This window comes from Carassius auratus, chromosome 29 (assembly GCF_003368295.1).
Source record: "Carassius auratus strain Wakin chromosome 29, ASM336829v1, whole genome shotgun sequence".
Taxonomy (NCBI): Eukaryota; Metazoa; Chordata; class Actinopteri; order Cypriniformes; family Cyprinidae; genus Carassius; species Carassius auratus.
Window position 1 is genome coordinate 20,625,083 of NC_039271.1, and position 13,574 is coordinate 20,638,656.

At 39.0% G+C, this 13,574-nt stretch overlaps 1 protein-coding gene across 1 annotated transcript in view; it reads left to right on the forward strand.

The window, feature by feature from the left end:
• The first annotated feature begins 10,692 nt into the window (after window positions 1-10,692).
• LOC113048346 (LIM domain only protein 3) overlaps window positions 10,693-13,574 on the forward strand; it is a 42,248-nt gene continuing 39,366 nt past the window's right edge. The window contains exon 1 of the mRNA XM_026210123.1: window positions 10,693-11,193. The gene's annotated coding sequence lies outside the window, so the exon portion shown is untranslated. The remainder of the gene's footprint in view (window positions 11,194-13,574) is intronic.

Below are 13,574 nucleotides of genomic sequence, written 5' to 3' on the forward strand. Positions count from 1 at the left end.
CCTCCACTGTCTTCGAATGTGTAGCGTACATCTGAATTCTATTCAGCAGGTTAAAGGCGCGCTATGGGAGCCACTAATAGCAAAGCAACAAAAACTCTCACAGATGCATTGAGGAATGGTTTTGTAAGCTGCTACACAGAGGCTCAATAAATGATGGTTAAAACATGACCTCCATCCTACTGACATATGTCGTAACTGAAAACTACTTTCACCTCTATTTTCGCTGCTTTGTGCGTGAGGTGGCCTCATTTGAATCAAGGCTGTCATAGTGACTGAACAGGAAAGGATGTATTGAATCTTTACAAAACCCTCCACCATGGGCTGCTTTTACATTAAAAGACCTTAATCTGTCCTTTAAATGCCATCGGAGCTTATTTAGCGACATGATTGTGTCTCTTATTTTAGGTTTTTGTTAGGGCTCTTTGTTAAGGTTTTTGTCCTGTGTAACCTTTTGTACACGTCTATTTGCTCTCTGTATATAATTTCCAGTTTCAAGAACATTGAATCAGATTTTTTTTCTAACAATGATTCACAATGTTCCACAATGTTTACAATGATAGACAGGTAAATCAACAGATGGATTCTAACAACTCTTCCTATATAGATTAAATAGACAGATAGACAGAGAGACAGAAAGACTAAGAAGGAACAGTTAAAATATCTGGTTTATATGCTGTTTGCTATTCAATCAGTGTGAGAACAGAATCAGTCCATGTGTGGTTATATCCAGTTATCTTGCTCAAGTGCATCCACTGAAAGCAAAACTAATGGAATTCTGCGCGGTGGGCTGACTGCCGTTTTCTGATCACTAGAAGATTGCCCTATTGACCAAATGTCAGGCGCAGAGAGATGCAATGATCGAATAAAAGAGTATACATAATCGAAGGCGAGAACTCTGCCAGGGCCGCCTTCTGTTGCCTCTCTAACTACACCCTGGGAAATTCTCAAAAATCATTACCCCTCCCATCACCACACACACACACACTTTTGCAGCCACACACACTGCTGTCATCCCACTTCTGCTCTCTTGTGATGCTCTCTTGCTTTTTCTCATTAAAAGCAAATTTTATATACGTCTCTCTCACACACACCACATCTCTCATTCCAATGCATTTCTGCCCTGTTGCCAACAAACTGCTGCTTGGTATCTGTCTGAGGCCATGTTATGAAATATTTTGGGCCCAAATTAATGTGCCATTACTACAGGAGAACTGAGCTGAAGATGACAGAAAGCCTCAGGATATTTAGATCACTACCAGATTGGTTACTGGAATGTAAAGTGGGTGTTGACTCCTGGAGACCAATACCCCCCCCCCCCCCCAAAAAAAAAAAAAAACATAACTCACCTAAGAGGGAGGAGGAGGAGGCAGCTAACAGATTAAATTCTGATTAGGGAGAAGATGCCCAGAGGAATTTATTGGTCACTTGAGAGGCTGAGTGATGTTCTACCAGTCTGACAACTGCTTGAACATGCTAACGACGCTGTAGCATTTATAAATGTAACACAAATGTGGCAAATGAAAAATGTATTCCCTCAAAAAGAGGGTTTTTTCCCCACCTACTTCGGTTCTAAAGTGATCTAAATCTGTCAGAGGTGAAATAAATTACATCTTCTCAGGAAAGGAATGACTTTTTTAGGGTTCTGCCTTATAGTCTGTATTTTATTTCTATTCGGTGTAAATACATTTATATAATTGTTAAAGGTATAGCTCACTAAAAAATGAAAGTTTTGTCAGTAACTCATATTTGTCTTTCTAGACCTTCCAAGACATTCTTTCTAAAGCACAAATGAAGACATTTTGTACAGGTTGCTTATTTACATGCAGTTGAAATGAAAGGGCACTTCAAAAAGGACAAATAAAGGGAATCTAAAAGTCATCTTCTTAAGTCTTATTTGTGTGTAAGACAAAATTTTATTTGTTCACTGATAATCTTCCACTCCAGTGGGCTATGGAGTGCTGTGACCAAATCATGAATCAGTGAGTTGAAATCAAGAACATAATCAGTCTGATTCATGAAAATATCATTCAGATCAAGTGTATTCATTAAAGAGACAATGAAAGAACAATTTCTTCACACATTAAACATTGTCACATTACATGACTTATGTAAATATATATAAATAATTTATGTAAATTAAATTATATAAATAATTATTTTATTTATGGTATAAATATACATTAAAATATATCTTGAAGATGAATATATATATATATATATATATATATATATATATATATATATATATATATATATATATATATATATGAATATATATATATATAAGGTTTTAAATAAGTAAACAAATAAATGTGTCAAATGTATTTATTTATTTATTTAAATTGATTTACCTCTATACATCTATGGTATAAAAATACAGATATAATATAAACCTATAAATAAATAAAAATATTGAATGTTATTAATATATGAATAATGTTAATTAAACAATAAAAAATAATTAAATAAAATGTGCAACCTACTTTATACATTTATGGTGCTTTGGCATCCTTTTTAAAGCTTCAAAAAAATTGAAAAACTGTACATTCTTTAAAATTTTAAACACAGAAAGACTGAGTAATTGTGGAGCCACAAGTAAATGTACCTTTTTAAGTATGATGGTAGAATATATATCTATATATTATTTTTTTTTTGCACCTGTGCTCTCTTAGAAACAGCTCAAGTCCCTCCCTCTCCCACCACTTGTGCATGCAATTACACCTAAATGCACTAAAATGACTGACTGAACCATGTGAAGGGCATATACTTTTTTTGTGAAGCGTGACATAATCGGAGAGGTTTAGATTCCTTTTTATCAGGAGGCCCAGGTAATAATGAAGGCCTGGGATCCATTCAGAATACTCATTTACAGCTAGGAGAGGATGGCCCCATCTGTTCTGTGGCAAGGTCCCTTCCAGCAATCTTTGATATCACTAAACGCTATTAGCTGAGGAAGAAGCTGGGCTAATGGACCTTTAAGAGCTCATTTATTTGAAGCAATTATTTAGAGGCGACTCCTTCTTGGAGTTGTGCATTGCCCTCACAAATGGGAAGATTATGCCATGTTTGGAGGAGAATGCATTTGACTGAAGGACACAAGGAACTGGAGTAGGAGGAAAGAATTCATTTAAGGGAGGCAGACTGGAGACCCGCAAACAAGTGCTCAATGTACTCTGATGTCAACTCAAGGTAGTGGTTTTCAGTATTCACGAGCGCAGGTCTGAACCAATCAGTTTTTAACAGAATGTTGCAATAGTGAGAAAAAAAATCTCGAAAAGGAAGCAGCATTGCCTTTACAGTGGGCCAGGCCTTCACACCAAAATGGAAATTGTAGAACTCAAAGATGCCGATCATATGTCTTCTACTGCAAAAAGATATTAATATGTTGGACGTCCCACTATGGAATAAGTCCTTGCCCAGTTCTGACTCTAGTTATGTTTACACACTTTGGGGTGGGGGTGATGGATAGCTCTCACATACCTTTTAGTATATTATTTATGCTACTGTTTTGAGGAGCTAAAATATTAAATAAAAAATAGTATTCTAGAGAGCAAATACTCTTTATTTATTTATTTTTTTTAAAAAATACACAAAACACACAAGAATTTATATTCCTTTATCAAATATATTTAAACAAATGATCGTAATTGTTGTACTACCTATAAATCCCCCAAAAACAGCATGAATAATTCACAAGATAATGCAAATAATAGTAACAATAATAAGCCATTATTTACAAAATATTAAATAACATTATGTAAAAAAATATGCAACTTAGATGTCTGTATGTAACAGTTTCATTCAATTTAAATGTGTTAAAATATCTCTAAAAATAAAGTAAATATAAAATACTTTAAAACACATATTATATATATGTGTGTGTGTATTTTTTTTTATAAAAAATAAAAATATTTACTCTAGTGTATAGAACCTAATTCATACTATCTAAACATTGTTAACATTCATATATCTGTCCTTTTAAAAAAGATTCTTGAAAATGCTTTAACAATGGAGTTGGCTAAACACCCAGGGTAATTCAGTGAAATAACATGTCCTGATAGCATCTCCTAAAATCCAAAATTATAAGGGCATAACAGACAACAACAAAAGAATTGCATGGCACTATGATTCAGAAGGGAATCAAAAACTCATGTTCTTTTTTTTGCAACACATTCAGAATCTCAACAGATCGACTTTCGACTTTTAAAAACAAACTGCCAGAAAGAACACTTAGTCCCAAGCTGCACAAATAAGCTTCTCCCTCCCTTATGACCTGGGTGCATTTGAGAATATCACTCACTTTGCTAGGATATGAAAGAAGCAAGAGCTGTAAGAACATTGCAGTGGCTTCAATACATGACATTCCCAAAGTAAAAAGAACAATTGAATCTTTTATGATTACGCCTCTTTTATTGAATGTTTCAATCAACCAAATATAGACAACCTCGGCAATTTGCACTAACCTCACTGGCAAGAACTGCGAGTTTGTGACATACTTTGTATTCTTTTGAAATGGGTACATCCGCTTCTTGCCAGCCTTATTTTCTTTTTTAACCTTAGCTGTATTCTGAGATCAGACAATGAGCAAGTGATGCAATATCGTGGCCTGGCGGACTCAGTAATGTAGTCAATGGTATAAGTCCTACCGCAATTTAAAACTGCTTATCCGAGCTGAATCCAGATGGGAAATCACTCCCAAACAGTTTTCTCTTATAAGCACTCGTCAGGGCTTAGCCAGGGCGGTGTTCATCTCCACACAGAGGATGCGCAAATCGCTTTAGTAAAAAAAAAAAAAAAAAAAAATGTAAGGCCTCATGAGCCATTTGATGAGACGCCGACTCATAGGCCTCTGTCTCCTGCCTTCAATTTGGTGGGCCCAATGCTTCAGCTCAGTTGCGCATCCCCTTCCATTTTCAATATTGCTTCTCCTATCATGGCGAAAGAATCCCTGCAAAGAAAGACAGCCTCATATTGGAAAATAATGGGCCTTGAACTGCCGGAGCTCTACAGTCTCTCTAAATTCAACTACATTTTTGGTGTTTCCTTCTGTACATCTGCCATTCAAATTTCCTGACATAGCCATAGATATATTCATCCCAGTTGTTTTACATGTGATAATTCAGCATGTTTGAAGAAGGTGCACCATAGATTGGGCTACTGTGAAGATGGTGTAAGAGCAATCTGAACTACAGTGGGGTGCGATGTGAGAGGAGGATGTCTGAAACACCTTTTCACACCCCTACCAAGAATGGCATCCGGTCTGATAGTCGCTGGAGGATTAGTCACTATTCCACCGGGTACCCTGACATGCAAAGAGAGCAGCCAATTAAAACATGAAGCTCCTACACAAGTGTAAGAAAGTGAAAGTCGTGAAATTTGCTAAGTATGGTAACCCATACTCAGAATTGGTGCTCTGCATTTAACCCATCCAAGTGCACACACACAGCAGTGAGAAGTGAACACACCGTGAACACACACCCGGAGCAGTGGACAGCTATAGATCCAGCACCCGGGGGTTCAGTGCCTCGCTCAATGGCACTTCAGTCATGGGTATTGAGGGTGGAAGAGAGCGCTGTTCATTCACTCCCTCCCACCTACAACTCCTGCCAGCACCGATACTTGAATCAGCGACCTTCAGGTAACTAGTCTCTAACCATTAGGCCACAGCTGCCCCAAAAACGTGGATAGAAATAAAAAAGGAGAAAGGGAAAGTGTGTATGAGAGAAAGAGAGGGAGACGAAGAGACAGGAGTGAGATGTAAAGATTCTCAGTTTGCTTGTACATCAGTCCCGTTTTCGTCGATGTTTACCATATGAATCATGGAAAAAGCCTCAATCCTGGTTGGCTTTGAACCACCAAAAGACGCTTGAACTACAAGCCTAATTTTCAGCTTTATGCCAGAACACATTCCCATCAAGCACACAGGGGCTGTGACATGAGAAACCAAATGTAAAAAAAAAAAGAAAAAAGGAATGAATGACCAAGTCTGTCAGATGTTTAGAATGTTCTCTTGCTTCCGTACTAGGGACTGTATGTGATAGAAACAAACTAGTTGATAACTTTCTTTATCTTAGGGGGTTTCAAACTTGGAGGGCCCCAATGAGAGCCATGAAGGGTTCCAGAGAGTCCATGGGTCCATATTCAACAGTATTTGCCCATTTAATCAAATCAATAATTACGTTATAGAAAGGGCCCCTCTTAAAAGGGTGCCTTCATATTTGGGAAGTCATGGAACCATCTTGAACAATTCATCCAGGGTATGTCTCTACTCAAAGCTAATCTTTCAGGTAAAGAGTTCAAGGGCTGTTGGAGAAGCTAAACCACTCATTAAGGTAAAGCATGGCTGTATATGATTAGCATGTACTTAATTTGATGATGCATTTTCTGTAGGCAGGTGTGTAGCAGATTATATCACTTTCTCACCTCCCATGGCCTTATGGTGCAGGGCCTCTGCATAATGTGTTAAGGGGAAGTAAACCTATTCACAAGCAGGACTTGACTCGGGACAGTGGAGTGGATAATTGGCGCAGTTTTATGATGTCACATGCTTGTGCAGAAGCCGTCGAGTGGATGGTAAAGTGTGACAGTTGATTTAGCCACTGTGAAATGTGGCGATTAGCCATCTTAATTAGCTGTCGTCTCCAGCTCAGCCACCGGCCCCCTCCCTTGTATTCTGGAAAGTTGTTCTCCAAGGATCGATCATAGAAAAGAGGAGGCAATGGTCTTTAAATTCTTTTTTTGTCCCTCCAACTTACATACTAGAAAAAAGGTTGCAAAGTTAGTCAAGGCTGTATCAGAGAGATTCACAATCAGGGTCCAAAATATTAGTCAAATAATGACATCTAAAAGCCACTTCAGCTGATTTTCCTTTCAATCCTACTTACATAGACTTACCTTGAGAGCACTCAATAGCATGGAAGTAAGCATATTGCTTTGACTATTTCTCTTATGTTTTAGGTCTATGAGTTTTGGAACCTGCCAAATTCGCAGCCCTTGCTGAAGGTGAAGGTTAACGCTTCTCATTCAAACAACAGAGGTGTAGGTGCTTAGAATGCCACCTATTGACGTACTAAAAAATTATTGCACACCAAGTATGCTTTGAAAAGCTCACCAAAGTGCAAATTCTTCCCTTCCCAGGGCCAACAAGAACTGGAACACTTACTGCACAAAATTACATCTCTTTTTTATAATGAGGCCATTGTGAAGCTGTCTGCGCACGCTTTTAGTTCATCCCAGGGACCTCACCTTGTGTGTTTTTGAGTCAATTAGCATTGGGGAAGAGAATGAGCTAGAGGCTAATGGCACTGAACAGAGAGGTGATGTCCTTCAATGTTTCAAATAAAGTGAGAGACTTTACAACGTCAAAGCAGATGGAGGATGGGCCATCATGTCATTGCCTCTCATGTCCTGATCAAGGTTTAGTTCCCTCTCCTTGAATCACAGGCTTAATTATTTTAAGAAATGGCACAGTGCTGATCTCAGATCAGTGTAAAAGGGCAACTTGTACAGTAGCAACACCATGTCATTACACTGACTGACGCATGTGGGTGGGAAAATTGCAGCAAGCGCAGGAGAACATCAGTGACATCAATCATCGCTTCATCTTGCCAATTAGCGTTCCCAGATATACACACAGATGAAAATCAGAGTCTCATCTAACTGGCTGACAGACTCTGAGATCAACCCCCCCCCAGCCCCCAAAACCGCATCAGCAGTGCCAAAACTTTACAATGAGATGTCTGGTTTTGTTCCTGTGCCTCTGGAGTCATTTGTCAGAGAGACAAAAGTTGCTTGTATATTTTGACTCCTTTTATTTGCAGTCAAGACAAAGCAGACATGATTAAGACACTTTTGATGGGTCAAAAGGGGACATAATGCACCATAGCCACCATATTTCAAACAATCATTTTCATTATGTTGCCATGTTCAGTATACATGAAGATTTGACAGTTTTCCATCAATTAATGACAATAAATAAAACGTGAGGTTCAGTGCCCTCGAGAGTTGGGGTGAATTTTTTTACCTTTCAATTGGATTTAAAAATAAAATATAAATCCATCTACTCTTGCAAAAGATAATGAGATTGAAGACATGAGCTTTATGCATGACAGATAGTTGATATGAATATTTAAGAGAGTGCTATTTAAATTTACGCCAGTGACAAAACGGACGCCCAAAGTGGATTAATAGTTGCAGTTCATAATTTTTTTTTTTTTTTTTATTGGAGTGACTAGTTAGAATTTTTCTTATTCTTGTTTAATTTGCACTAGTTGTTGTGCTCGAGATAATATATTATGTGAGCTTTCAAAGATAAACCTTGAACTGAATTGAAAAAAATATTATAATATTAATTAAAAATCACATATGCAGCAATAACTGCACTGCTTCTGAGCAGAACGAACTCCAAAGACAATTATACTGCGATTTACAGCATCTCTTTGTCTATAGTGTATATACAACAAGTCAACACTGCTTTGTGTAGTACATAAACTAGAAGCTTCATCACAAGCGAGCTTCCATTTTACTGTCAACTGATGCTCAGCACTGCAATCAGGGATTGTCGGCAAGAGATTAAAAGATATTTTCCTCTTCAGGCGGAGTAAATTGGTTTTGGATTAAGGCTGATTGATTGCCGCAGAGGTATACAGCAGTCTGTTTGAAATGCTTAGTTCCAAACACACAAGTCATTTCAAGCGAGCTACTCAAGGAAATCATGCTGGATAGAATCAATAGATATTATGTAGCAGGTACCAGTATTGCTCTAGGTTATCATTAAAGGATTGTAGAAATATTATTTAAAGGCTCGTCTTCTTGTGGTTTTGAAAACATGTGGCTGTGTTTCGCCTAAAACTCAAAAAGTATTGACTAGTTTATTGACAGCATAGGCTCCATTGTAATGGAAGACTGAAATGGAAAGCATAAAACTTAACATGACGTAGAGGCTCAAGTGTCAAATCACAACAAAACATTAATTGTAATAAATATTTAATCACATCAAATATTTAATGTAATATGTTACTTGGATCCATACAAAATTACCGAAGCATAATCTGTAAAGGTCTCTATTGTCTTCAAAAAAGCAGCAGTTTATTCTAAACATAATGACTATTAAAATACAAACATCCCAAATCAGAAAGGAAGACATGAGCAATAGAAATTCAACATCCTTAAAATCATCCTGAATGTGAAAAGTAGTCGCACATTAAAATGATCTAACCTTACTGCAGACCTACCTACTTACAACCAGCCTTCAGCCAGTCAAGGAATGCCCTCCTTCTGACATGGCGTTACATTGCACTTGCATATACTAGCTCTCAGACTGGCCTTAACATATTTGCTGGTTGAATTAAATAATCTCTTTAGATTCCCATTACGACAATATAAGCCAGTATATAGTGGTCTGGGTGTTCTTTAACTTTAAAGGTGTCTCCTCAGGCCCATTACTAAAGGTGATTCTCCAGACTTTGCAGAGGAGACTTCATTATTCGCTCTAGTTGTCTCTTGGCCAAAAACTAAAATTGGTCTACAGGGCAGAGAGAGCAAGGTTGGGAGTATAAAGGGTGTCATTAAAACTAGGCATCCTTTGACCCTGTTGAGGGTCACCTACCTGAAGCAATTATTGGGTGTCTCTTTAAGGAGAGACTCTTGTGGTCATTAGTGCAAAGTCACATGTGTCCCTTTGTGTCCACTGGGAGCAGAGAACTCTAGGATAGTATGTGGTATTAGATTGAATGTGACTCTACCAGAGTCAGGGAGTTCTTACTAGATTGTGGAAGTATAGTGTGGGTAACTTAGTTTGAGATTTTGAAAAGCGTCAGAAAAAGATGATGGGATGAGATGAATGGATGAATATAAAAGGACACTCGTGAATCTCAACAGGGCAACGGCTCGTTAAAGAAAGATATAAAACGGTACATGGCAAGGAAACTGGACACTGACACATGCTATATGATGACTGCAGGTGATGCATAATAAAACCCTGATTTGTTCTATTACTCTAAAATATCTTAAACTGTGTTCCGAAGTTGAACAGAGGTCTTATGGGTTTGGAACGACATGAGGGTGAGTCATTGATGACATCATTTTCATTTTTCGGTGGACTAACCCTTTAAGTGCCGTAAGCGTGGCATTCACATTTCCCTAAAGTGCTCTGTGTTTTAACACGGTGGATAATTAAGCGGGTGGAGGGAGTGGCTCTGAATGGCATCATAAATTCTGCACCATCTCTGCTCACCATTCACACCACCTGCCTTTCCCTCCTGCACTCACGTTCACCGTCAGAGGAATTATTAAAGATAAAAAGGCACTGTGGAAAGAGATCCTCCGCTGACAGATATTATCATTACAACCTTTTATCAAAAAGTGCAAACTTGTTTTTATCCATCTGCCCCCCCCCCCCCCATATGTGTCTCACTCTCCATCCTTCACTCTTTCCCTGGGTATTTCAGCAGGAAGAGAAAACGAGAACCAGAGAGAGAGAGAGAGCGCAAAAAAAAAGAAAACGAAAGGGAAAAAAAGCTAGACTGAGCTCTGTCAATTGGAGTGTGTGCACTACTAAGTCTGGCTTCACTACAAAGGTTAGCAGATCTGACTGTCAATACTGTCAGAGGAATGGAGGCTTAGGGAGGGGAGGGAGCAAAAGAGGTGGAGACACGAAGGTTAGGTGGGGGAGGCAGGAGGGTTTGCTTTGAGAGAAAGAGATACTTTGATATTTCGGAATGTTAGAAGGGTGAATGTGGAGAACTGGAGGTTGGGGATCTAATTACCGGGCCATAATTGGGGGCTAGGGAATAGGTTGCCGTCCTCTCAACTCGCTGCAGATCAATTATGTTAAGAGAACATCTGTAAGTAGAACTTAATGAGGTCCATTAGAGCAACATGCGCTGCCTTCCCTAACGGTGCTTGTCAGCTTCTTGGATGAGCTGGAGTGTGCTGCTAACTAGGGACCTGGGGAAGGTGCTTAAATAGGCAAGGAGACGTGCAGGTCGGCTCAGGTCTATTTTGCTTTGCTGCCGGGGAGGGAACGAGACCGCGAGCAAAGAAACAGCCATCGTGGGGAGAAGGAGGGGAATCTTTTTAGAGCGGGAGCGAGGAGGAGTTGCAGGAGTGTTTTTAACCCGCTTGCCTGGAACTTGACAAGGGAACCGGCTATATTTGAGCTATCATCTCGTCTTAATCTGCAACTTTTCATCGGTACAGTATCTTTCAATCAGATTTTTTTCCCCCTCCTCAAACATATTCTGCTCTGCAGCCTCATTAAGAAGCTTGGGAACGATTGTTTTGTGCAGTGTTTTAATTTGACCCTAAACCGGAACTAACTGGTGATGATCTTTTGTTCTCATTGAAGTTGTTAGGATAAAGGATCTCTGGATAATTGCCACGTACTTTGACGTTTTCTCTCCTAAATAAGGAAGGGAAGAGTTAGAGTCGGTTGTTACAATGTGAGTGGCTGTGGTGGGTGCGAGAGAGCATTAGATTCTCTGTACGTTACTAGTAGCGGTTTAAACTGGGATTACGTTGAAGCTTCCGTGAAATGAATGGTCGCTGGAGATGCTCAAAGGAGGCTTAAACCAGAGTATGAGTACCAGGAAATATATTTTTTACTCCAATCCTCTCCAAAAAAAGATTTCTCCTCTTGTGAATCCCGGTAATTAAACTCCTGCTTTCGTTTCCACCTCAAAAACGAACCTGCATTCCTTTCGCTCGGATGAAGAGGGGTGGTCGAAACGTCTGTCGGATATCCCTCGCTTTGCTGACATGACATTCTGTGCGTGTCTGTGAAAAGGAGAGGGGGAGTGGTAGTGAGTGACTGTGAGAAAGCGAGAGAGTGAGGCGAAATAATAAGCAGCTCTTCATTTTAACGACGTCCGTTCGCCAAGACTGCGCGTGCTTCCCGCCATGCGGGCTGCGTGCTGGACTGATTCGCGCGAGCGTCACACAACGTGATGGAAGGCTGAGTTCACTTCACGCGGCACTGTCTGTTGATGGCACTCTTTAGCTCATCACCCCCAATAATTCAGATATCTTCGGTGAATAATTGACATGATAATGCGCCCGATGAAGTGGTGGCAGGGAGATAGAGGAAGAAGGGGTTACAGCGTCCCCTACACACACACACACTCTCTCTCTCTCCTGCTCCCTTTTACTCAGCTTAAAGCATCTCCCCCGCAAATTGCATGATTACCAAGATAGCCCGCTTTGAAATAATTCAATCCATGACAAAACCTAATTACTGGCAGGTAATACCCTGTCAGCTTTAATGCATCTCATCACTCATAATGGAAGCGAGGAGCATTTTATGACCCATCTCATTACTGCAGTATTTTTATGCAGAGATGATTGGCATGGGACCACAATCTTACCAACTTTGTTACCAACAGTTATCCATCTCCACATTTTCGGTTTAGTCACTTCCAGTCACTTAAATGACTACTTTTGGGCCATGACAGAAAATAAACTCTACAGTGCATGTGTGATTATGTTTCCTTTTCTCTCTGTGTGTGTGGGGAGGGAGGATAGGTGGCACTGAAGGCCTGTGATTCATCCTACCTCAGCAACATGGGCATCAAGCAGTGCTAATTAGAGTGCACAGGTGTAAACAATAGGCGAGGAATAACTTTAGAAACACAGACTGAGAAAAAAACTGTGAAAACATTAAAATGTATTACTCTCTCTCTCACACACAAACACACATGCACAGTTACAATTTTTATCTGGATCTTCATGTACTTTGATTTTGCAGGTGCACAGTGATCACATACATAAAGCATGAAAGTTTTGATCAATAATGGAAAATGATCATTGTGTGGCCTGGGGTAATACATCCTGATTTATTCCTAAATGTCTGATGACGAACCAATAACCATAATAATTTCAGACACAAGATCACACACAAAGTGCTAGATATTGTAGGTTTATGCAAAAGCATCATCAGCTTTCTTTTTTTTTTTTTACTTAAAAGGGGTATTTTTAAATGTGTGATTACAGATGACACAGTTGGGGAGACATGCTTTTTACAGCTTTATTGTTATGTTTTAATTTTCTGTGAATGATCAGCATGTTGAAGCCTAAAAGAATTAGCCTCTTAGATCAGTGAATCCCTTCTAGAGGAACACGGACACCAAAGGCACTTTTAGGTTTCAGGGATTACCTGGAAAGATTTAGGTATAAAACAAAATAGTGCGTAATGTCGCATAATGTACACTACTTGGTGAGTTTATCTTACACCTACATTATTGTTTTAAGTGACTAACAATACAGCTAATGTTAAAGGGTATCCAGTGTAATAGGAGTTAAAAAAAAGACATTTTTGGTTTGCTGATTAAGCCAAATTAATATCAAAACACTGTTTTAGATTATATAATTGCTTTTCTAAGTCAGCAAAGGCTGCACTTAGTAATTTGGTCTTAACCAACATGGCCTATGAAGCATTACTAAATTAATCACTTAAATACTGAATAAATTAGACGTTGATTTAATATGAGACCAAAATATTCCTCGATTAAAAAAACTGATGTGCACCTGATGTCCTCACAGGTGCTGTACTTATTCATATACTGTAATGTAGCCTGCGT